Here is a 24,249-nt window from a genome sequence, read left to right as displayed (position 1 = left end):
AACCAAGACCTGGTTTTTTGAGAGGATAAACAAAACAAAAACCTGTAGCCAAGCTCAGCAAGAAAAAAAGAGAGAGGACCCAAATAAACAGAATAAAAAATGAGAGAGGGGAAATAACACTGATACCACAGAACTACAACAAAAGCCATGAGAGAATACTATGAACAGTTATATTCCAACAAATTGGACAACCCAGAAGAAATGGACAATTTTCTAGAAACATACAGCCTACCAAAATTGAGTTAAGAAGAAAAAACAGATAATCTGAACAGACCAATCACTAGAAGTGAAATAGAATCTGTAGACAAAACAAAACAAAACAAAAAAACACAAAAAACAAAACTCCCTGCAAATAAAAGTCCAGAACTGAATGGCTTTAATGGGGAATTCTACCAAACATAAAACAAGGAACTTGCAAGCTTCTCTGGTGGCTCAGCAGTTCAGAATCTGCCTGCCAAAGCAGGGGACACAGGTTCAAGCCCTGGTCCAGGAAGATCCCACATGCCGTGGAGCGGCTGGGCCTGTGAGCCATGGCCTCTGGGCCTGCGTGTTCGGAGCCTGTGCTCCGCAGTTGGAGAGGCCAAAACGGTGAGAGGCCCGCGTACCGCAAAAAAAAAAAAAAGAAGTACATCCTTACCATCCCTAGGCCTGAAGGGGAAACAGGAGGAAACCCAGAAAGAGGAAGCCCTCCGTGGAGAAAATGATCTGACAGAACCTGACACACTGAAAGAAAAGTAGTCAATGGAGACCCTTTAGGGAGGGCACCTCCCTCCTCCATCTCCTGCCTGCACTCTCCATTGGATGAATTAACCAGGAGCTACAGGGTAAACAGTCCTGTGATAAAGTCCACAGCAGTTAGCGTCCCAGGGCACAGAGCAGGGTGAAGAAGGGAGAAGTGAACTGAAGATATCAGGTACATCCCCTGAGGCTGCTTGGATTTTTCCACTCACCCTGGAAGTGGTTTTCAACTAAAGGCCGTTTGGTTATAGAATTAGAGTACTGGAATTTTGAATTTCTAGAAAGGACTTCAGAGAAAAGCCAAAGGCATCCAGATACCAAATGCAGAAACCCTCTTCACAACATCGGTGACAGCTTCTACTTGGACACCTCTAGCAATGGAGAGCTCATCAACTTGACAACTGAAAGCTTTGAATGGTTGGAAATTTCTTCTGTATGTTGAATCTCTATTTCTCCCTTTAGTTTCTACCCATGGGTTCTAGTTGTCTCGCAGTGCCCACATAGAACAAGTCTGTTTCTTCTTCTTAGTGACAGACTATCATAGATTTTAAATGACTTTCATGGTTCATACTCAGTCTTCTCTTTTCCAGGTTAAACATTCTTGGAAAATATTCTCTTCATCTAAGCATGACATATGACAATACTTACCAATTTGAGTCAAAAGATGGGTTAAGGACTGGCTGTGCCATGGGACCTTGGACCAGTCATTTCAGGTCTCTAAGTCAGAGTCCTCGAAAAGTGGCAAAAATGGAAACAGAAGTAACCCCACTTCATAAAATGAGGACCATGTCATGATATATGTGAGAGGAAACATGTGGCAGAAAGGGCATAGGCATGTGCCAAAGAGTGCTGGTCTCAAATCTAGTCTCACTTTATGATTATAAGCCAGTCACTTGTCATCTTAGAGTTGTTAACACATTTTTTAAATGAGAGTAATATCTAGGCCCATGCATTATATTTGGGAGCTCAGGGCAAAAATTAAGATGGAAGCCCAGGTACTGAAAATTTATAGCTAAGACACATTTAAATAAAATTATATCCTCCTACCTTGGCAAATAATAGCTTTATTGCAATATGATAACCCAGGTTGAAAGGTAAAATTCTCAGACTCCTTAGAATTCTTTCCTGGAATATGGTGGCATGGGAGAAATTGGCCCCGGGTCATCAGTCTCTCTCCTGGACTGCATGCAGTATCTCTCTTCTCTCCACTCCCAATCCTGTCATGCCTCATGAAGAGCCTCATGCACATGGACCTACACACCAAAGCCTGCATGTCCAAACTTCACTCAAACCCCAGCAAATGGTCATGCCTAGGTCACACCTTGGGGTGAAGGGTGTGTATCCCAGCAACACAGGCTGCCTTGGAGAATAGAGCTGGGGAAGACATTTACATAGGCCCTGTAAGCAGAATCAAGTCTGCCTGGGATGGGAATTCAGGAGTTCAGGGTTCCAGGGTATAGTCCAGAAGGAGATTACAAGTGTGTGCAGCACATGTCTTTGACCTACAAGCTCCTAGCCCTATAGGGAGAGGCATGGCTGGAGAAACTTGGGGGTCAAGGGCCAAGAAGTCCCTTTTGCAAAGGTTTAAAGATGGTAGCAGTGATACTTAATTTTCAAAACTACTGTAAGAATTAGCATGGAAGGGAAGTACTTAGAACATATAAAAATGTTAGCAATATTAAAACATATAAACGTTGTTGTTGCTATTGTTCCTGTTGTTGTTATTAGAATATGCTTGGAACACCATTAGGTACTACCGGAACACAGGTAGCACACTGGTAAAGCTGACTCCTTCGGACTCTAAAAGACCTTGTCATTCATTATAATATCAGGGAGAATCTACATTTATCATGGCTGTTAGTTTGAAGAAGCTCTTCTGGTCTTAAGTACTTTAAAGTACAGACCAGCAGTACACGCGGTATCCCTGAGAAGTTTGAGTCTTGTATTCCTATTTCTACTTTCGGCTGCAAGCTTTGTATTCCTAAATGAAGCCTTCTCCCAGCTTGGCAAAAACTTCTAGCATGCTTTTACCATCTCAAATCACTAAGAGATGATTTAATAATCAAGATGAATTACGAAAATAATGCAAGTACAGGAGGCTTGGCTGACGCTGCTAGGTTACCTGTCTTGACTTTACCTCACTGCCCCTGGTCACCTCAAGCAAATGAGAATAGCACTTGCCTCCTGTCCCTTTGCCTTTGCTTTCCATCTGTCTTCAGTGTGTATCTCCCTTTCAGCACTGCCCTAGCCATGCCCCAGACAACGGCAGCCCCATGACTGTCTTCTGCCCAAAGAATTCTCAGATATTGTCACCTCACAGTTGCCTGGCAGACACTGTGAAAATGCGTTTTTATGACTATCAAGAAATCACAGAATCTCAGTGCTTGAAAAAGACCAAACATCTTTAATTTTTCCATTCAAAGAGGAATCTGATTCCATATATCTGAGAGATCGTTATTCAACTTTTACTCCTGTCTGGATAGCCCTGAAGATGGGGAATTCAGGCCTCCCTAAGGCAGCCTGTGTCACTGTTAGGTATCCTGAAGATTCAGAAAATTGTTTGCTCACTATCTTTTAACCACTCATATGCCAGGCACTGGGCTAGGGGTCCAAGATGCAATAGTAAGATCATCCTTGTCCTCAATGAACTCTTTATGTTGAGCCAAAATGTTAAATAATAGAGTGGTTAAGTTGTTGAGCTCTGGAGTCAAATTTCCCAGTGGGGCATCCTGGGGAAATCTGAGAACTGATGGTATTTTTAAAATAAGACTTCTTTCCTTAGGAGTTAGGCCTGATTTTCTCATGTGTTTGTTTTGGTAACAATATGAATTAAGCCCTGTTGCACCTGGTCATAACACAACCTTCAGCACAGAATTACTGCTTATTCATGATCTGCAGGACGCTGCCTTGTTATACAAGCCACATATCATAATAGAAATCACATATAATGGACTTGAGTCTCCATGCATGCACCCTGGTTATTTATTTAATGTTTTATGTTAAATATGAGATAGCAGATGCTATGAACAGGGAAGTAGGAATGGGTACGGTAATAATAAAGGGTAAAGAGATCACTCTAGGAAAGGATAAAGATGGCAGAGTAGGAGGATGTGGACCTCACCTTCCCCCAACAAACACATCAAAAATATATATACATGTGGAACAATTCTCACAAAAACCGGGAGGCAGAAGATCTGTTATATAACCAAAGCTGCAAGAAAGATCCCCATGTAACAGAGTATAATGGCAAAAAAAAGGGGGGGCATCGGGATGGGACTAGTGTCCCTAGGAGGGATCTGTAAAGGATGGAAGGTCCACACAAGTGGCCCCTCACCCTGGGAGGCCTGCTGGGAGGTCCACCAAGACAGAAAGAGGGGCAGGAGGGGTCTGGACTCTGCTCATTAGGAGTGCGCATTGCTGGCTTGCTAGCAATCAGGGTGGAGAGAGAACAGCACTGACAGCTGCCTCCTTGCCACACTTCCCAGACCAAAGTGCACACTGGGCAGAGCTGCTGGTACAAACTGCACCTAGGCACTGAATCTTGGGAAGATGGGCCCTGGGAGACAACTCAGTCTAGCTGTGCGAAGACTGCCAAGAGGGCCCCCAACAGGGCTGTGACAGGCACAGAGCAAAGAGGAGGCCCCACTGAACATCCAGTGCAGGCTCTGGACACCACAACACCAGCACACCCCCTGTTAGGGGGATAACAGACAGCACACTCTGAGGAAAGACGTGGCTGGCATCTATACCAAAAACAGCCCTGGCGCCAAAAATATAGGACTCACACAGTCTACGCAGGGACACATAAAAACACCCCTTCAGGGCCACAGTAGATAACTGTTTCTCATAAATTCATAGAGACAGAGAAAGCTAAGTAAAATGAAAAAGCAGAGGAACTATTCCCAATTAAAAGAACAAGAGTTATCCCCTGAAAGAACAAATAATGAAACAGACCTCACCAGTTTACCAGACATTGAGTTCAAAAAGGAGGTAATAAAAAAGCTAAAGGAATTAAGACTGTAACAGTCTTACAGTCTTACAGTGAAATGCAGATCACTGTAACAAAGAACTAGAAACTATGAAGAGGAACCAATCAAAATTAGACAATTAAATTGCCGAGATAAAAACCAAACTAAAAGCAATGAATAGCAGACTAAATAATGCAGAAGAATGAACAAGTGATCTGGGAAAGAGAATGATGGAAATCAACCAATCAGAACAGCAGACAGACAAATGAAAAAAAAAAAGAAAGCAAAATATGAGATATATGGGGTAATATAAACCCCTATGAATAATAGGGGTTCCCGAAAAAGGGAATTGAAAATATATTTGAAGAAATTATGGCTGAAAACTTCCCAAGCCTAAAAAGAAATAGATATCCATGTACGGGAAGCACAGAGGTTCCCAAACCAGATAACCCCTAACAGACCCACACAAGCACATATAATTAAAAATGGCAAAAGTTCAAGATAAAGAGAGGATTCTAAATGCAGCAAGAGAAAAACAGAGTCAATAACGAGGGAACCCCCATAAGGCTATCAGCTTATTTCTCTACAGAAACTCTGTAGGCCAGAAGGGAGTGGCATGATATATCCAAAGTCCTGAAAGGGAAAACCCTGCAAACTAGGATACCCTACCCAGCAAGATTATCATTTACAATAAAAGGAGAGATAACAGATTTCTCAAAGAAGCTAAAACTAAAATATTAAATACTAAACACTAATACTAAATACTGTTTTAGTAATACTAAACCTCACCTAGAAGCAATAATGAAAGACCTTCTCTAAATAGAAAAGAAGCAAAGTTCTACAGGAAAGGGAAAAACACAATAGGAAAGGCAAATATATAAAGGGATTGAAGATCATTTAAATAAGCCATTACATAGATTAAAAAACAATCAAAAAAATTTTTTTTGTAAAAGTGAAGAGAAAAAGGATAAATGTGAAGATAAAAAATAAAACAGGACATCAAAATCACGAGATGTGGGGTAGGGGAGTAAAAAATTGTACAACTTTTAAAATGTGTTTGAACTTATATAAGTCTAAAGCAAGTAGATATAGTTATGGGTTAACATACTTGAAAACCGGAGTAACCACAAACAAAAAACATAGATTCACAAAAATCAAAAAGAAAGGAATTCAAGCATAATACAAAAGAAAAACATCAAACCACAAAAGGAAAAACAAAAGAAAAAATGAACAAATAAGAACTACAAAATCAACTGGAAAACGAGATTTAAAATGGCATAAGTACTTACTTATCAATAATTACTTTAAATGTCAATGGACTAAATGCTCTGATCAAAAGACAGAGTGTCAGACTGGATTAAAATAAACAAGAACCTACAATATTCTGCCTACAAGAGACTCAGCTGAAGGCAAAAGACTCACATAGATTGAAAGTGAGGGGATGGAAAAAAGATATTTCATGCAAATGGGAATGATAAAAAACGCAAGAAGCAATACTCATATCAGACAAAATAGACTTTAAGCCAAAGTCCATAAAGAAAGACAAAGAAGGACATTATATAATGATAAAGGGATCAATAAAAGAAGAGGGTATTACACTTGTTAACATATATGAACCCAATACAGGAGCACCGAAAACACAGCAAACAAGTACTAACAGACTTAAAGGGAGAAACTGACAGGAATACAATAAAAGTAAAAGACTTTAACACCCCACTGACATCAACGGAAAGATCTTTCAGGCAGAAAATTAATAAGGCAACAGATACTAAATGATATAATAGGACAGCTAGACTTAATTGATATCAACAGGACATTACATCCAAGAAAAGCAGAATACACATTCTTTTCAACAGTGCATGGAACATTTTCTAGGATAGACCACATACTAAGACACAAAACAAGCTTCAACAAATTTAAGGGAATAGAAATTATTACAAGCATCTTTTCTGACCATAACAGTACGAAATTAGAAATCAACCACAGGAAGAAAAATGGGAAAAAAACAATCACATGGAGACTAAACAACATGCTACTAAAAAAACCAGTGACCGGGGCTTCCCTGGTGGCGCAGTGGTTGAGAGTCTGCCTGCCGATGCAGGGGACACAGGTTCGTGCCCCAGTCTGGGAAGATCCCACATACCGCGGAGCGGCTAGGCCCGTGAGCCATGGCCGCTGAACCTGTGCGTCCGGATCCTGTGCTCTGCAATGGGAGAGGCCACAACAGTGAGAGGCCCACGTACCGCAAAAAAAACCCAAAAAAAAACAGTGACTGAACAATGAAATCAAAGAGGAAATCAGAAAACACCTCAAGACAAATGACAATAAAACACAACCTTACAAAATCTATGGGATGCAGCAACAGCAGTTTTAAGGATGAAATTCATAGTGATACAGGCCTTCCTTAAGAAATAAGAATATCTCAAGTAAACAGCCTAACCTACCACCTAAAAGAATTAGAAAAAGAACACACAAAACTCAAAGTCAGCAGAATGAAGGAAATAATAAAGATCAGAGAGGAGATAAACACAGATTAAAAAAACAATAGAAAAGATCAGTAGAGCCAAAAGCTGTTTTTTTGAGAGGACAAACAAGATAAAAAACCTCCAGCCAGCCTCACCAAGAAAAAAACAGGGGACCCAAATAAACAAAATAAGAAATGAAAGAGGAGAAATAACAAATGATACCATAGAAAATCATGAGAGAATACTATGAACAGTTGTATTTCAACAAATTGGACAACCCAGAAGAAATGCACAAGATTCTAGAAACTTACAGCCTGCTAAAACTGAGTCAAGAATAAACAAATAATTTGAATAGACCAATCACTAGACATGAAATAGAATCTGTAATTTAAGAAAAAATCTCCACAAACAGAAGTCCAAAATCGGATAGCTTCACTGGGGAATTCTACCAAACAAAAAGAAGAAGTCATACTGATCCTTCTCAAACTCTTGCAAAAGATTAACGAAGAGGAATCATTTCCAAATTCACTCTATGAAGCCACCATTACCCTGATACCAAAACCAGACAAAGATACTACAGAAAAAGAAAATTATAGGCCAATATCTTCGATGAATACAGATGAAAAAATCCTCAGCAAAATATTAGCAAACCAATCCAACAATACATAAAAAGGATCACACACTGTGATAAATTTAGGTTCATTCCAGGGTCACAAGGATGTTTTAACATACGCAAATCAATCAGTGTGACGCACCACATTAACAAAAGAAAAGCTAAAAAGCACATGATCACCTCAACAGATGCAGAAAAAGCATTTGATAAAATTCAACATCCATTTATGCTAAAAACTCTCACCAAAGTAGGTCTAGAGGGAACATATGTCAACACAATAAAAGCCAGTTATGACAAATCCACAGCCAACATAATACTCAATGGTGAAAAGCTGAAAGCTTTCCCACTAAATTCTGGAACAAGACAAGAATGCCCACGTCATCACTCTATTCAACATAATATTGGAAGTCCTAGCCAAAACTATCAGACAAAAAAAAGGAAATTAGAGGTATTCAAATTGGAAAGGAAGAGGTAAAAATGACACTATTTTCAGATGACATGATATTCTATATAGAGAACCCTAAAGACTCCACACAAATACTCTTAGAACTAATAAATGAATTCAATAAGGTAGTAGAAGATTAATATAAAGAAATCTGTTGTATTTCTTTACACCAACAATGAAATATCAGAAAGTTTAAAAAAAATGTCCCATTTAAAAGCATGTCAAAAAAAATAAAATATCTAGGAATAAACTTAACCAAAGAGTTGAAGGACCTGTACGTTGAAAACTATAACACACTGATAAAGGAAAGTAAAGATGACTCAAAGAAATGGAAAGCTAACCTATGCTCTTGGATTAGAAAAATTAATATTGTTAAAATGGCCATATAACTAAAAGCAATCTGCAGATTTAATGTAATCCCTATCAAAAAAATCCATTACATTTTTCACAGAACTAGAACAAATAATCCTAAAATTTATATGGAACCACAAAAGACCCAGAATTGCCAAAGCAATCCTGGGGAAAAAGAACAAAGCTGGAGTCATAACCCTCCCATACTTCAGACAGTACTACAAAGCTACAGTAATCAAAGCAACATTGTATTGGCACAAAAACAGACATATAGATCAATGGAACAAAATAGAGTGCCCAGAAATAAACCCACATGACTACAGTTAATTAACCTACAACAAAGGAGACAAGAATATACAATGGTGAAAAGACAGTCTCTTCAGCAAGTGGTGTTGGTAAAGCTGGACAGCCTCATGTAAATCAATGAAATTAGAGCACTTCCAAACTGTACACACAAAAAAACCTCAATATGGTTTAAAGACCTAAATATAAGACACAACAGCCTAAAACTCCTAGAAAAGACAAAAGCAAAACATTCTCTGACATAAATCGTAGCAATATTTTCTTAGATCTCCCAAGACAAAAGAAATAAAAGTAAAAATAAACAAATGGGACCTAATCAAACTTAAAAGCTTTTGCACAGCAGAGGAAACCAACAAAATGAAAAAACAACCTACAGAATGGGAGAAAACATTTGCAAGCAATGCGACTGACAAGGGGTAAATGCTCCAAAATACACAAACAGCTCATACAACTCAGTATCAAAAAAACAAGCAACCCAATCAAAAAACTGAGAAGACCTAAACAGACATTTCTCCAAAGAAGACATACAGATGGCCAACACAGCACATGAAAAAATGCTCAACATTGCTAATTATTAGAGAAATGCAAATCAAAACCGCAATGAGGCATCACTTCACACTGATCAGAATGGCCATCATCAAAAAGTCTACAAAAAATAAATGCTGGAAAGGGTGTGGAGAAAAGGCAACCCTCCTACACTATTGGTGAGAATGTAAACTGGTGCAGCCACTATGTAAAACATTATTGAGCTTCCTTAAAAAACTAAAAATAGAGCAATGATATGATCCAGCAATCCCACTCTTGGGCATATACCAGAAAAGATGAAACCTCTAATTTGAAAAGATACGTGTACCCCAATATTAACAGCGGCACTATTTACAATAGCCAAGACATGGAACCCAAATGCCCATCAAGACATGATTGGTTTAAGAAGGTATATATATACAATGGAGTATTCTTCAGCCATAAAAAAGAATGAAATATTGCCATTTGCAGCAACAAGGATGGACCTAGAGAATATAACACTAATTAAAGTCAGACAAAAACAAATATTATATGATATCACTTATAATGTGGAATATAAAAAATAATATAAATGAATTTATCTACAAAACAGAAACAGACTCACAGATATAGAAAACAAACTTATGGTTACCAAACGGAAAAGTGAGGTGAAGAGGAATAAATTAGGAGTATGGGATTAACAGATACAAACAATTATACATAAAATAGATAAGCAAAGAGGATTTACTGGGTAACACAGGGAACTATATCCAATATCTTGTATTAACCCATAATGGAAAGTAATCTGTATATATATATATATATATATATATATATATATATATATATATATATATATACTTCTATGGAACTGAATAATAATTTAACAATCAAACAAAACAATGTTATGTTATGCTGTCAAAGCCTCAGCTCCAAAGCCTGTTAAGAAGGAAACATTTTACCTGCAAGTCTTATTCTTTAGTGACAGGATGACTTTGCCCTCAGTGTCACATGTAAACAGTTATTAGCAAAGTGACTTCATAATGGGTTCTAAGGTTCTCATAATGGGGCCACAGCTCTCAGATCATCAACAGAACTGAGCCTTTGAGGATTTGCTATGAACTTTCAACTGAAGGAACTCCTGTGGATGAATCACATTGTTCTTTATGGAAAAGATGAAACCTTTCTCTGTGGCTGTCTTGGCTATTGGCTATTTCTCATGTAAGGATTTATCACAGAACCTCAGGGAGGGAGTAAACATTTGATCTTCTAAGGGAAGTAACCAGCCAATGATAACTGACTTCTGGATGTTGGGATTTTTGAAATTTTGACATTTCTCTTGGAGTTAATGAATTCACTACTTCAACCAAAATGATTATTGGTGGTTGAGTCCATTTTTTAATATCCCAAGAATTCTGCCACAGAGAGGTTCAGACTCAAGATATTTTAAGGGATGATCCCTAAAATGTACAACGAACATTTGATAAATAATCGGTCTCTGACTTGATAATCAACTTCCTCTCTCCTCCCTCTTCTTCCTGATACTTGCCCACCAGCCAGACACCCCCACACACTTGTGTTGTGCGTGTGCACACACACAAAGGCCTTCTACACAAAGCAGGGTCAGTTTCTGACCTGGCTTACAATTACAGCACAACCCGATGTTATCAAATCTCAAGAGAGGGTTCAGCTCTTCCTAAGTCCAGCAAAATGACACCAACAAGGGAAGTCCGTGATGTGAAACAATCTGCTGGCACGATGACACAGATAGAGGGGGAGGCAAAGAGAAGCGTCAGCCTCAGAGCTGAAAGAAGTCAAGGCTGTGAGATAGACATAAAGGATGAAGGTAACAGGAACAGTTAATAGTTTGGGTAAGCAGTTGTTGACACAGAGGTCAAACAAAGGAAGACGCTTCCTTAGAAACATAGAGAATTTGGAAAGAGTATATTCAAGACAGGAAATTAAAAAAATATATATATATATATATGAAGGCAGGTATCTAAGAGTTCTGTCAGCAGGTAGCCAGGATGACTATCAAGAACTAGACTTGTCTCTAAAATGGGTCTAGACAATGTGTGAGCTGCCCAGCAGTGGATGATATGTTGAGTCCCCGGGTTTAAATCTCTCCTGCTTAAGGTCAGCATTAAAGCTAGAATGGGCTAAGGCTGAATTCTCAGGCGGCACATTGTGTGTCAGGCATGAGGAGGGGAAGGAAACAGTGTTTGGGAATCAGGCCTGGTCAGACAAACCTTGTGTGAAGAAGCCGCATATTTTTCTATGATTTTCATGGTTATTGATTTGCATGAGGTTACTTAATGGGCAAAGTAGCTGTTCACATCTCAACACTACATTTTTTTGATCCTTTTACTAAATTTTTTTTTCCAGATATTTTTGGTAACATTGCATATAAGGTAAGTTTGCTACTTCCTGCATAAGAATGATTTTACAATCCTAAGCTTGTAGTATTTCTATTAGGTTGAACCATATTAAACCATATAAAACTGCTAATATTTGACCATTTTTGAGCTACACAGTGGCAATTTATATGGTTCAAGCTAGACATCTCTGTCAAAATAAATAGTGAGGAAAACCAGGACTCGTCCCTGTCTCTTACTCCTCCTTCATCTCCTTATCTACCGCTAGCAATTAAAGCTCCTAATTTTTTATTTTTAATAACTTTCTTCCCTCTAAGTTCATTGCTGATGCTTTCATTGAAGCCCTTCTGACTTTTTGCCCATATTATTTCAAGAACCATCTAATGATTTCCTTGTACTTAGTTTGATCCAGGGGTTGGCAAACCACGGCCACCACTTTTTGAAAATAGAATTTTATTGGAACACAGGCACACTCATTTGTTTACATACTGTCTCTGGCTGCTTTCAACAACAAAGCTGAGCAACAGAGAGTGTAGTACGGCTTTTAATTGGAAAATATCTACTACCTGGATCTTAATAGGAAAAGTCTGTCAATCCCTACAGTAATCTTCTCCACAACCATAAGAATGGGCCTACTAAAATGCAAATCTGATTGAGACACCACCCTCCTTAAAGCAGGACTCCTACTACCCTTAGCGTAAACTTTTTGCATATCCTCCTTGACCCAGCCTCTTTGTCCCTAAAAAGAGAACTCCTCTTTTCTCACTTTAGGTTCTAGCTAACTTAAACCATTTTGGGGTCCTTGCTATTCCCATTTGTCTTTGTACTGTAATTCCCTCTAATTAAATTATCCTTCTTTCTATACTTATATCCAATTTTAGAAGTCATTTTCATTCTTTAGGAACACATTAAAGAATCAATTCTTCGGTAAATCCTTCCCAAACAAACCATATGGGCTTAATCATTAAAAGACGAGGTAAGAGACAAAAACAGTATTTCCCAAAGAGTGATTTGAGTACCTTCTTATAGTATTAGTGATGATTGTAGTTAATATGCCAATGAATATCTTTTACTGCAATAATTATAGCTTTTTAAAATGTGTGTTAGAAAAAATATAAGTACAACTTCAAATTCAAGACATCATGAATATTCATGCTTAGGACCAATCTAAGGTGACTAGTCAAGTTTAAAAAGGCAGCCAATTAAAGAAAAATGGCATATGAATTCAGAAGGAATCGTGAACCAAGTAACTGAAATCTGAGAAACATTACTGTACGTAATGGGAGCCACTGAAGTTTTGTACACAGGGCAGTAGGCTAAAAAACTGGATATATGGATAGACTGTGATCTGAACCTATGGAGTAGGGAATTGTGGCAGCTCATTCCTAATCTGCTCATTACACAGTTCTCACGAACTTTCCAAGTCTCCCTGTTGCCTACAGACAAATTATTCTGTCACTCAAGTTCCTCTAAGACCAGCTTACTCCAACTCTGGTAATATTGAAGAAATCAGGATAAAATGGGGGAGATAACTGGTAAAATCTGAACCTGGTAGCTTCTTCCCTCACTATTCCAGCTTCCTAATCCTCAAAAGACTGAACTATAGCCAGTGCCAGAGTGGGACCACACAGGGTAGCCCAATCCAGGCACAAGAGTTAAAGGAGGGTGGATTTTGATGAACTAAAATGACTCCAGAGGCACCTGGACAATGTTTATAGTCATTATTGCCACTTCCCAGAATAATCTACTTCCCTTCTAAGAAGTTACAGATACAAAATAGTCAAGGATTAGGGCTGAATAGCCTCAGCTGCCTTTCACAGAGAAAATTCCAAAGACTCTGACTGCTGAATTTAAGAGTTTTCATGTTTGAAGTCTAAAAGAAGACATATTTGATCATTATCTCCTCTCTGCACAAAACACCCGAGAACTTATATTAGAAGTCATTAAGAGATCATGCTGGGTAGAGAGTCTGACCTATGAGTTTTGTTTTAGGACATTTCGTGCCATCATTATCAAAAGAAGGCTATACAACGGAAACATATATGCTCCATAAGAGTCAACCCATTATGTGCTTCTAACAATGTTACATATTCTAACTCCTGCGTGTACTGCTTTGCGAACATGTAAGTGAAAACCAAAATCCCCAAACAGAACCCTCTTTTGAGAATCTAATGTGTAGCTGACTGATAACACTTCTACATATTTTGGAAAATGTGTGTGAACTCCTTAAGATGTGATCCTCTAAACTGAAAACAGCGCCATTGGAGTTTCAGTTCTGCTGGGTGAATCCAAGGGGCGTGGGGTTACAGGGACTAAAGTGAGATTTTGAGTCTCACCTACAACTCTAGCAGAGAAGCCTCCCTCTATCAGTGTTGAACATTAAGTTTCAATATGAGGTTTTATGTGAAAAAGGTTTTGTTCCTAAAATGTTTGAAAATCATAGCTGTCAGACAAATCGCCCTTTTCAAGATAACAATTAAAGCAACAAGTCTCACTACTTAGTCAGAAGATCTTGGGTTGAGTCCTGCCCTTGTGGTTAAGTGATACTGGGAAATCTCATAACTCCTCCAAACCTTGAGTTCTTATTCACAAATATGAGATTATATTTACTGCTTCACTTGCTAAATATGCTCTGACCACACTGACTCTTCTTTCCTAATATTTTCAAATGTACAAAGCTCTTTCCTGCTCCAGGACCTTTGGACAAACATAAGAATGTTTTCCCTATGATTTTCACAGGGCTAGTTCTTCCTCTTCATTTAAGTTTCAGCCTATATATCTCTTCCTCACAGATGCCTTTCCTGACCATTCTACCTAGCACAGATTTATCTCTGACATTTTCCACGTTAATATGCTTCTGTTTCCTTCATAATTCTTATAACTCGCACTTTATTTTCTATTTCTTTTTTAAATTAATTAATTTTTGGCTGCTTTTTGGGTCTTCGTTGCTGCACACAGGCTTTCTCTAGTTGCAGAGAGCGGGGGCTACTCTCTGTTGTGGTGCGCAGGCTTCTCGTTGCAGTGGCTTCTTTTGTTGCGGAGCATGGGCTCTAGGCACGCAGGCTTCAGTAGCTGTGGTGTGTGGGCTTCAGTAGTTGTGGCTCATGGACTCTAGAGCGCAGGCTCAGTTGTTGGGGCGCACGGGCTTAGTTGCTCTGCAGCATGTGGGATCTTCCCAGACCAGGGCTCAAACCCGTGTCCCCTGCATTGGCAGGAGGATTCTTAACCACTGCGCCACCAGGGAAGTCCCCTTTTTTCTATTTCTTTATTTCCTAATTTTAAGCTCCATGAAGTCAGAAGGCAGGTTTTTGATTTATTCATAGTACTTAGCACTATGTCTAGTACTTCATAAGCACTGTAAGTACTTATTGAATGAATGAATGAGTTCTTGGGGAGAATGAAAGTAATAATGGGTATAAAAAGCACTTTTAAACTTAACCCTTTATAAGTTATCTTTTTTTGAAGTTTTATCACTTGTTGTATGGACTCAATCTCTCAGAATTGACAGTGTGGTTAAGAGTGAAGACTGATCCTTATTGACCTGAATTGGAATTTCAGCTCTTCTATTCAAACTATGATCTAGGACAGATAATTAACCTCAGTAATTACCTGAGAGGTTGGCCGTGAGAACTGAAAAAGATAATGCATAAAGGGAGCCTAGCATAATACCTGTCACATAGGAGACCATCAGTGTCCTTGTTATGTTGCTTCTAACTAGAGGACCAACTGTCCCAGTTTGCCTGAGACTGAGGGTTTTCCTGGGATGCAAAAATTTGAGTGCTAAAACAGGACAGTGTCGGACAGACTGGAATAGTTGTCATCTTACCATCAACATGCTTTCATACCTAGCCCCTAGTTCTCCTTCCATATTTACCAAGTCTTTCCTTCACTCAGACCATAAAACCTATATCATAGTCATCTTCAGCCAGTACTACACTATCTTCCAGACAATCTCAAAACTTCACCTTATAGGCTTCCAAGGGAGTGCTCATGATAATTCCATGGAACACACTGACATTCCTTAGAGGGAAGAGAAACTGTACAGATGACTGCTACCCCTTCTCCCAAATTTATTTCTAGCTCTTCACTTCCATCCTTTCTTCAAACTTACTGTCTACCCATTTTCCTAGGATCCCAAGGTTTCAGGGAAATGAAAAGTAACTTCTCAGTGCTAAGAATTTATCCTTAGGGTTTTAGTTTAAAAGCAGGATGAATATTACTCTGTTGAAGTATATAATCCAGGTTTTAATATATTCACAGAGTTGTGAAACGATCAACACTATCTAACTTCAGAATAATTTTCATCAAAAATAAACCTGTATCCATTCTACCATCCCCCCAGTACCTGGGAATCACCAGTTTACTTTCTGCCTTTATGGATTTGCCTATTCTAGACAATCAATATAAATGGAATCATACAATATGTGGCTTTTTGTTTCCGACTTCTTTCCTTCAGCATAAGGTTATCAAGGTTCATCCACGTTGTACAATGTATCAGTTATTTAAGCTTTTTATGGCTGAGTAATATTGCATTGTATGGCTATACCACATTGTTTTTATCCGTTTGTCCATTAATGGACATTGGGTTGTATATACTTTTTGGCTATTATAAATAATATTTCTGTGAATATTCATCTACAAGGTTTTGTGTGTACATATCTTTTCATTCTCTTGGGTATATATCTAGGAGTGGAATTTCTGAGTCATATAGTAACTCTATGTCTAACATTTCACAGGATTGTCAAACTGTTATCCAAAGCAGCTGCAACATTTTACAATCTCACCAGCAATGTGTGAGAGTTCCAATTTCTCCCAACCTCATCAACATCTGTTATTGTCCATCTTTTTTATGACAACCATCTTAGTGGATGTGAAGTGGCATCTCATGGTTATAATTTGAATTTCTCTAGTGAGAAATGATATTTAATATATTTTCATGGACCGACTAGCCATTTGTATATCTTCTTTGGATAAATTTCTATCCAAACTCTTTGCTGACTTTTTAATCAGATTATTTGCCTTTTTATTGTTGAGTTGTAAGAGTTCTTTATATATTTTGGATACAAGGAACTTGTATCTAATCAGATATAGATTTGCAAATATTTTCTCCCATTCTGTGCATTGTCTTTTCATTTATTGATGGTATCCTATGAAGCACAAAAGATTTTAATTTTGATGAAGTCCAATTTATCTATCTGTTGCTTGTGCTTTGTCATATCTAAGAAACCATTGCTTAACCCAAGGTCATAGAGATTTACTCCTGTGTTTTCTTCCAAGAGTTTTATAATTTTAACTCTTACACTTAACTCTTTGACCCATTTTGAGTTAATTTCTGTATATGGTATGAGGTAGAGGATCCAACTTCACTTTTGGTATGTGGATATCCAGTTGTCTCCACACCATTTGTTGAAGACTACTCTTTCCCACTGAAGCATCTTAACATCATTGTTGAAAATCAATTGACCATAAATATAAGGGTTTATGTCTGGACTCTAAATATTCCATTGGTCTATATGTCTATCCTTATGCCAGTACCACACTGTCTTGATTTCTGTAGCTTTGCAGTAAGTTTTGAAATTAGGAAGGTGGATTCTTCAACTTTGTTCTTTCTCAAATTGTTTTGGCTATTGTGAGTGCTACAGAAAGTATTAAAGGTGGTGTCAAACAATAATGTACAGATCTGTTTAGCATAATAGTTCTAAGAGTAACATACAAGGGAAAAGTAAGTATTCTAACAATAGATGATTGGTTTCAATAATTTATAGTATATCTGCAATTAACAGTTCCTAACAGTTAGAGAAGGAAATGTGTCACTGCTTATGGTAATGCTAAAAATGTAGATGCCCCAGTGACCTCTGAATTTACTGGCAGGAAATTTAGTATTTTCCAAGGTTTTTATTTCCCAAATAGTTCTTAGCATCTCCAAAGATAGTAACAGGACTGAAGGGAAGTACACTTTTCTCAAATTAAATCTTCCATTCTGCTTCTCATGCCCAGCAGTTTCAGAGATTTCACACATAAGAATTATTTGAGTTCCCAACTTTCACAGTATCTTCTTTAGCCTATAGTTGGTTTCTTTTCAGATTATGAAGGCATTCCAAATGTGAGACCAGGGCATGTACATAATAAGATGAGGGGGTCAAGCACACTTTTACACTGACAACACATGCGCCTCCATCCTTCAGGTTCCAGTTCAAGTTCTGTCTGATACTTTCTTTCTGCATCCTGGGGCAGTCAGAAGGTTGATCTGCTTGAGAACACCAAAACTCTCTGGCTAAACATTTTGCTTAAAGGCTCATCCTTTTTAAGCCATATATGATTTTTAAAAAGTCCCACTAGACCTTACGCATTATGTTTTCTAAAAACCATCATGATACAATGTTAAGTTAAAAAAGAGAAAATGTAAGGATATAAAATGATGTATACAGTATGATCAGACTTTTGAAAATATATTACATACATACCAAAATATAAAATATTAAAGAGACTACATGATGGGGAGTTTTTGAAAACTTATAAATACACCTGACTTTAATTTAATGTTTATTATATGTTAGGCACTGTGCTTGATGCTACATAGGAATTATCTTATTCAATATTCAAAACAATCCTATGAAGTAGGTATTGGTATTAACTCCCATTTTATAATTGAGATTTGGAGAATTTAGGGACTTATTCAAGATCTCATAGCTCATGAGGGGAGAAACCAAGAAACAATTCCAGAAATCTAAAATTCAGAGCCCTCAAGCTTAACTTCACATTATCTTGATTAGAATCTTATATTTGGCCAGAGCCTTAGAATTTTTTAAAACAATCTCTCATTATTTGTCCATTTGTTTCATGAATCTTTAATAAACACCTAGTAAGTTCCAGACACTGTGCTAGGTGCAGGTAAAGTGAAAAAAAAAAAGAATAAGATACTATTACTCTCAGGCTATTACTATAAATAATACAGGTATATAATTAACAGCCTGCTAGAGTTTAGAAAGTACTTTCCTAAACAGGGCACCTATGAAACCCATACCAATACTGCATGGTAGGCAGGGATGAGATTATTCCCTTTGTACACATAAAAAGAAAAGACTCCAAAGTTAATTGCTTTGCCCAAGTCAAATAGGAAGTATTTACAGAAGATGAACAATGTTTTTTATTTCCTATGTGGCTACTGTTACTTTTTTTATTTAATGGACCACTTTTTCAAGAAAAATGCAATAACAGAAGTCCACTGACTATAATTTATCACAAAATGTAGTAATTGGCTTGCTGTTGTTATTACATTTCTGCTGAAGACAAATATTTTCACTTATGTTTTCCACACTGCTGTATCTATCTTTTTCTTGACCATTATGCTCTTTGCTGCCCCACAATATGAATCCTCCCTGTTTGTAGTTCATAGAGCACTTTCACTATGAGCCTCCAAGAGCCTATCTCAGTAGGTACCCAAAATGACCATAATTATGGTGATTTTACAAATAAGAAAATTCCGGTTCAGGAAAGTGAAAAGATTTTCCCATGGTTCTTCAGGGAGTCATTGTTTTCCCTTCCCCCTACTTCAACATACAAGTTTATACATTTGCTAAAAGCTCTAATAATATTTCACCATGATTACAAATTAGAGGGGTCTCCAGAGTGAAGGCGGTATTGACGGGAGAGGCAAATCTTTGTAGTTCCGGGTTATTTTTAAGTTAAGAGTTTACAGATCAAGACCTGTCTTTGCTTAAAATCCCTATAATAGTACACCCAGAGTAGAAGGAAGAAAGGTTGTATTTCATACAAATTGTCACTAAATATTTATATCAATTTCTCTTAGAGCTTTGCACCTCACTCTTACAATTCAACACAGTGGAAAATGTCAGAAGGTCAAAAAATCTTGAATGTGAAGTGATTTTCCTTTGTTCGTCATGAGTGAACCGATTTGAATCAAGCATCATCTTTCCTTCAAAAAGCGGAATTCATTGTATTTTCTTATTTTTAAAAAATCAATAAATCTTATCCTATGGAAAGCTCCTCTTTAACTCAAGATATATTTAATGAGATGCACCAGAATTGTGTTTGTTTTTAGAAATACAGAGCTGAGTAGGAAGTGACCCCTGAGTTTAAGCAACTCACAGTCTGGTAGGCTAACTGGACAATTCATTCATTTATTCAGTAAATATTCTTTAAGGACTTATGAAACTGAGAGACTTGGCTAGATTCTGGGTCCTCAATGGTACTCAAAATAAGTCTGTACCCTTGTGCAGTTTACAATCCAGTGAGGGAGCAAGAAAACATGATTAAAAAAATATAATAAAATGTGAGAAAGAGAAAAGCAACCCATGACATCCAGGAGCTGACCATGGCATTGCTATAGTTTGGCCTTCTACTCACAGCTAGGCCTTGATGTTCTCCTGTTTATCATAAACAATTTCACAAAACATGAACATCCAACAAAGCTGCTCTGCAACCATGATGTATCAAGACAAAGACAATACTACTCCATAATTACGCCTGAACACAGGCAAAACATAAACATTACCCAAACTACCAAACATCCCCTATCTAGGCTAACATGAGTGACTGTTGCTTCTTTACCAATTACAACTTTAGCCTGTGGCTATTCTTCCCTCCTTCTAAATAAGACTTTTTAAGATACCAAATCATAGAATTACTCTCACTTCCTAAAAGCATCCAATCCAGGGCAAAGCCAGTCTTCCTTAAAATTTCCCTAAATCAACCTAATAATCCCAAATCCTACAGTAAATCCTTCCTAGTATCCTTTTACTGAGATACCCTATGGCTTCCATGCGTGTTCTCCCTCGCGGTGATGAATAATAAACCCAATTTGTCCAACTAAAGAGCTCCTCGCGGTCTTTGACAAATGAAAACTTCAAAGTGGCAACAATACCATGCCTGTTGTTCAAACCCTCTTTTCTCACTTCTCTCTGCAGGGGCGTTGACAGGGGTATAAAGAATATGAAAATAGGTGATACTTGAACTCTTAAATTAAGGGGTAGGGAATAGTTTATTCATTTATTTATTCTTTCATTGGCTTATATGCTAACTTGTTCCAAAAATAATTTAATGTGGCTGATATTATTCAGTGGATTCAGAGGTACAAAGTAGGGGGCAGCTCCCTGAGAACTGTCATATAAAGACAACACTCCTGACCTAAGGAAACACCTAAAGACAATGGAACGCTAAGGTGAAATGGGGGTACTCCAAATAACACTGATGTTTAATGGGACACCCCTTCCCTAACAGCTGAGGCTCCCTCTACCCTTTCCCCAACGAGGGACGACATATTAATCACCTGCTGTCAGGTTCTACCTGATTTCCTATCCTTATAAGCATCTTCTTCCCTTTATTAGAGACCCTTCATTCCCATCTCCATTTTCAATTCCTATCCACTACTGGTAACAAGTCTGTTCTCAGGTTCTAAAAGAAAAATCCTCACTTTTTCCTGTTAGTCTTGAAGAACTTAAGAAGCTCTAGATCAATTCTCAGGTAAGTCCAAGTCAAGTCACTCTTAGTCAAATCTAATGATTTTCAAGTAGAGCAGTACTGTTCTCTTAAGAGGCGTTTAAAAATATGTTGGGATGTGATTTTTGCTTGTCACAGTGACTGGAGTGGTAGTACTAGCATTCAGTGGATGAAGGCCCTGCAATGCACTGGACAGTCCCACGCAGTAAAGAAGGGACCCATCCAAAATGCCAATAGTACTCCTACTGAGACACATCTTACCCATAGATGGAAAGTATCTATCACATCCAACCCTCCTGCTTCTCCCCATGCCCACACCAGATATCAATAATCAATGTCAGTATATGCCACTGAGCTGAATATGGTTTCAAAAATCTTTCTCAACATAGCAATCCAAGCATGCTGTGTCTATCAGATTTGGCATGGATGACAAAATCTATCTGCCATTCCTGCCCTTACCTTTTTCTGTTTAAGACTAAGGAAGCTTCATTGTTCTTGAGATGAAGTCTTCACCTGGCACCCTGGTCCTATTCCATTTCCTTGCCTTGGTCATCTGACTGTAACAGAGAAGAAAAAACCTGAAATGTACATGATAGCCCATTCTCAAGGCTCTGTCTTCCAAACTTGACCTTTAAAGGTATAAGACTTTTCATTTGTATAGAAATAAAAAGTTGCAGAACACAGAATAACACTGGCTTGTTAGAAGTTTACAGGAACATTGTGACCTGATCTATGTGGACAGCTGGAAGCACAAAGGATTCTGGCACCAAGAAGTTTACAACAACCAGTCACACTCCCTCCCCTTTTTGTATAAAAGCAGCCTGAATTCTAACTCGGGTAAGATGGTTCTTTGGGACACTAGTCCACCATCTTCTAGGTCTCCTGGCTTCCCAAATAAAGTTGCTATTCCTTGCCCCAATACCTCGTCTCTTGATTTTTTGGCCTGTCATGCAGTGAGCAGTATGAGCTTGGACTTGGTAACATGACTGCTCTCCCAGGTCTTCTAAGACAAGGGCCCTATCAGCAATGTGACCTCTGTGGCTGGGACCCTGCACCGTCCCAACAGGTCTAACAACAAATGCCTGCCTGCCGGCATTACCTCTCTGAAGGCTTGCTCCTGGTACAGTGAGTGAGCTACACCCTCTAGTGGGGAAACTACATGTAGCATATTGAACTTCTTTGGAAGAATAACACCCAAAAGAAAATCCAGCTCAGTGACTGAATTTTTAAAAAGGGGGGTGGGGGGATGTGAAGTGAAGTGGGGGAGGCAGGGAGGATTTCCATGGCACCTGTACTTGAAAAGTCCAGAGGAGTCTCTGAATTCAGGCATGGCTAGATACGGAGTCTCAAAAACTGTTGCCAGAATCTTTCTCTCTCCATGTTTTGGATCCATCCATGCTCTCCTCGAGGTTGTCTTCATTCTCAGGCTTTGGCCACCCCATCCCGTTCCCCTTGCAGTGGTAGACACTGGCAGTTCTAGAGATACAACTTCAGTAGAAGAGAACTTTCCTTTCTCAAAACAAAAGATTTGATGCTTATTAGACTAGTTGGGATAGGACTGCTGAATCAGTCTTTAGTGCGACAAGCATGCTTAACTATTACTGAAATTGAAATGGACCGATTTACAAGGCATTGCAGGAGCCAGGGGTGAGACAGCCCTGCTACGTGGACTAGAAGAGGATAAAGAACTGTTCCCCAAAGGAATATTAAGGCACTACTGCCAGGAGAAATGAAAGAAGTCAAGCAAAAACAACATGCATTGACACTACCCTTTCTGGATGCCATTTTTCCCTCCTCTGAATCTGAGGTTGTCCTCAGGCCTGCCCAGAGCTCAATCCCCTGCTATTTTACTGCCTCTACCACACTTAACTATTTAGCCTATTCGTATCATAATAAGTTATGGTACTCCCAGGAGCTGAAACACTTTACTATCTTGGCAGAAGGCACGGAAATGTCACCCAGAGAGCTAAAGCTTCTGGAAAATACACTTTTGTACCCATATAAAATCATTTGACATCCTGGCCCACAAACCATGGGCAGTTTGGTGTCCTCCCAAATTCAGAGGACCACAGGGCATTTACGTTCTCATGGTTACTTCTTGCTCCGTATCCCTAATTTTGCAGAGCTCTCCATCAGCCCCTCATTTCACCTTTTAATACTGACACCTCATTCTCCACCACTTTGGTGCAGGTTAGACTCTCCCCATCTTCCTTCATTCCTCAAGCACTTTCAAGGCTATTTGGGGGTAACAAACGTTTTCTGAACGTCTGGGATAATAGAGGAGATTAATGGCTAATGTAGCATGGGAAATATATTAGGACTACTCTGGTTAAGAGTGATGAAATCTAACTGAAACTTAGGTCAAACAACAATTGTGTGGGTTCATGTGATTAGGAGGATCCAGGGTGGGTCTTAATTCAAGCACCGTAGTATCCCCAGACTTAAGCAATGCCAGGAGTCTTACTCTCCACCTCTGCCCTCTGCTAGTCTATGAATTTCATTACATGCTGGTTTCATCATCTCCCATACAGACTCCATCTACATGATGATATAATGGCTGCTACCACCCCCAGGCAGGTGTTCTCATAGTTCAAGAGCCGAAAGGAAAAGGGTTGGGGGTGGGAAGAAGGAAAATCATGGGGCTTAGCCATGCCCCCATCAATATGCAACTGCAATCCCCCAGTACAGGGAATTGAATTTTTTAAGTAAGTGTCTTATAACCTCCAAAAGATTAAACGTAAGCACAGAAATGAGGAATAAATCACATCTATATTGTAGTTTGGGTTAAGAAACAGTCTACAAATAATTGTAATTTAAAATATTTATATTTTAAGAAAATATAGCATAGTAAAGAATATGATGGATGAATCTTATGATTCCAACTTGAAATTTTTAATTATTGATTTAAATTTAGAATTTTAAGAGAATAAAAATTTTATTAAGACTGTAAATGTTATTGGCATTTTGAAAAGTTGTCATTTGCCATATTTATGTTTAATTGAATAGACTTGTAACATTTACTTGTGAA

General features: G+C 38.4%; 1 protein-coding gene across 1 annotated transcript in view; it reads right to left on the bottom strand.

Moving 5' to 3' along the window:
* The window catches only part of LOC309958893 (uncharacterized protein), an 86,509-nt gene extending 64,752 nt beyond the window's left edge, over nt 1-21,757 (bottom strand). The window contains exon 1 of the mRNA XM_082835021.1: nt 21,681-21,757. The gene's annotated coding sequence lies outside the window, so the exon portion shown is untranslated. The remainder of the gene's footprint in view (nt 1-21,680) is intronic.
* Nucleotides 21,758-24,249: the final 2,492 nt, after the last annotated feature.

Source organism: Leucopleurus acutus, assembly GCF_964270905.1.
Source record: "Leucopleurus acutus genome assembly, chromosome: 3".
Taxonomy (NCBI): domain Eukaryota; kingdom Metazoa; phylum Chordata; class Mammalia; order Artiodactyla; family Delphinidae; genus Leucopleurus; species Leucopleurus acutus.
Note: the sequence above shows the minus strand (reverse complement) of the source record. Positions and strands in the feature narration are given on the sequence as shown.